At 46.6% G+C, this 2,504-nt stretch overlaps 1 pseudogene; it reads right to left on the bottom strand.

The window, feature by feature from the left end:
• The window catches only part of LOC106000808, an 11,230-nt pseudogene extending 10,214 nt beyond the window's left edge, over positions 1–1,016 (bottom strand).
• Between the last annotated feature and the right edge of the window lie 1,488 nt (positions 1,017–2,504).

Below are 2,504 nucleotides of genomic sequence, written 5' to 3'. Positions count from 1 at the left end.
TGTGTGTGTGTGTGTGTGTGTGTGTTTAATCATTCAGTGTGTTTAGTTGTAGAGATAGGCACACTGTAGTTACCACAAATGAGGGAAACAATGCAGCCTATGTTTCTTTGGCTCTGGCTTACTTCGCCTCATATATTTTTTCCCAAGTCTGAACATTTCCTTATCAATGGTGCAATATCATTCTTTCTGATGGATGAGTAGAGTTCCATTGTGCATACCATATCCTTGAGCACACTTCTGGCTTTCTTGGAGGTTAATTGGAGATAAAGACTCTCATGGACTTTCCTGCCTGGGCTGGCTTCCAAGAACTGTGATCCTCAGATCTCATCCTCCCAAGTAGTGAAGGATTATAGATGTAAACCACAAACACCTATATCAGCAGACACATTTTTGAAGAGTTCCCAGGCACAGCAAATAGGAGAGAGACTTAACAAATGGGATAACATCAAAATAAAAAAAAATCTGCACAGCAAAACACATAGTTACTAACCTAAAAAGGCAACCAATAGACTGGGAGATGATCTTTATGAGGAATACATCCAACAAATACCTAATAGGCAAAAAAGACAAGGAGCTCAAGAAATTTACTTCCTCTCAAAATAACCCTTAATAAACCAATCAATAAAAGGCAAATGAACTAAAGAGAGACTTCTAAGAAGAAGTAAAAAATGGCAAATAGACACATAAGAAAATACTCAACATCCCTGGCTATAAAGGAAATGCAAATCAAGACAACTGAAATTCCACTTCAACCCGTTAGACTGGCCAACATCAAGAAATTGAACAATAACAAATGCTGGCAGGGATGTGGAGAAAAAGGAACCAATTGAAATGGAGAAAATATAAGCTAACCTCTTTGGAAGGCAGTCTGGAGGTTTCTGAAAAAGTGAAACGTAGAAGCAATAGTCCTAACCTTACTCTGACCATGAGACTACCACATACCAGGAGTCTAGATCAACACTCTCTACAAGCCCGTGGTATTGTGCCTGAGTCTCCAATATATGTCCAGGTTCCATATCTCCGGAGAATCTGGAGAATTTGAACAGACACTTCTAGGAGCTGGCAGCTGCCCTAGCCTTGAGCTATCTGCAAAACCAGCAGCTCAGGGAGGAAATGGAAAAAAAAAAAACCTCCTTGATGCAGCAAAAGGGAGACATGAAGGATCAACTGGAGAAACAGAAGACGCCACCAGATGATGGCCTGTGAGCAGGGGGCTCTGAGGAAAGATGGTGCCCTCCACAAGCTAACAATACATACTCTGCTCTCAGAGCGATGTGATTTGGGCTCTGCCCTGGTCCAGATATAGCAAGTGGCCAACTAGAGAGCTTTAGAGCATGAGGGTCTTCCCAGCTGCCTTCAGGCTTTGCATGAGTGCATCATAGAGCTGGAGATGACATTGTAGTCTCCACCACATATAATCAAACAGACAGGAGCAACTTAGAGCTCACTAAGACCTGGATGATGCGAAGCTGCAGCTACACAAGAAGACCAGGAACTATGGTGACCTAGAGGACCACAACTCAAAGCTGCAGGATAGGCAGCAATTTCTCTTGAGTGAGAAAACTGGCATGAAGCTGAAAATCCGGGAGCAGACAGAACTGCTCCATCAAGTCTTAAGTGAATGTGGACCTCCAAGTCAAAACCAAATGTTCCAACAACCATTGGACAGAGGATGGCAACCCCAAAGGACTAGATGCCAAAACCACAAAGTGAAAAGAAGCACAAGTTCAAGGATGTGAAGATGGAGGGCCCAACATGGAGGGAGAAGATGTGGCAGTTGGAGCAGATGGGTATCATGACAGAGGAGACAGAGCATGGATTAGAGCTGGAGACTGACGTGGTTCATCTAAGGCAGACCAGCCAGCCTGCCCAACTCAGAGAGAGGAGGAGGAGGAGCATCAGGAGCTGCTGATGCTCCTTGTTGGGGAGCGCCCAGAATGCCAGGGCCAGAAGCTGTCAGCCACCCAGAACCCTCCCGCTGAGCTCATGCCAGATCCCTGGGGCCCCATGGTCACGGGAGGAGCAATGAGGTTTTGAAGAGTTGAGGCACTCATACTATGTGGGACCTGTCCTACAGCCATGGGGGCATTGAATTTTATAGCAGCAGTAGTGAATTTGCTTCTGGAGATCCTCAGTACAAGGGAGATCTCGCAGCTTCTGTCCAAGATGGCAGAGTGCCAGCGCAAAGCCTTGAACAACCCTTGCCTCCCCAGGGGTTGTTGGAGGAGGATTTGGAGGTAGAGGTTGCCTGAAGATCCCACAGCCAAATCTGGAAAGGCGGGGCTGCGTCTCTGGCCCACATTTGGCTCTGTTGCCCTAATCCTTGCTGATCTATCCTTGCTGCTCTGTTTTTGCCCCCCTGTTCTTACCTCCCCAGTCTCTGCCTCCACCTTATTCCCTCCCTCCCTCCCTCCTACACTGTGTCCCTGCTACCTGTCTCTGCCTCCGTATCCCTGCCATCCTAGTCCTTGCTACCTTGTCTCTGCCATTCCATGCCTGCTACT

The sequence above is a fragment of the Dipodomys ordii genome, unplaced genomic scaffold (assembly GCF_000151885.1).
Source record: "Dipodomys ordii isolate 6190 unplaced genomic scaffold, Dord_2.0 Scaffold243, whole genome shotgun sequence".
In the NCBI taxonomy this organism is placed as follows: domain Eukaryota; kingdom Metazoa; phylum Chordata; class Mammalia; order Rodentia; family Heteromyidae; genus Dipodomys; species Dipodomys ordii.
This window is presented reverse-complemented; position numbering and strand designations above follow the sequence as displayed.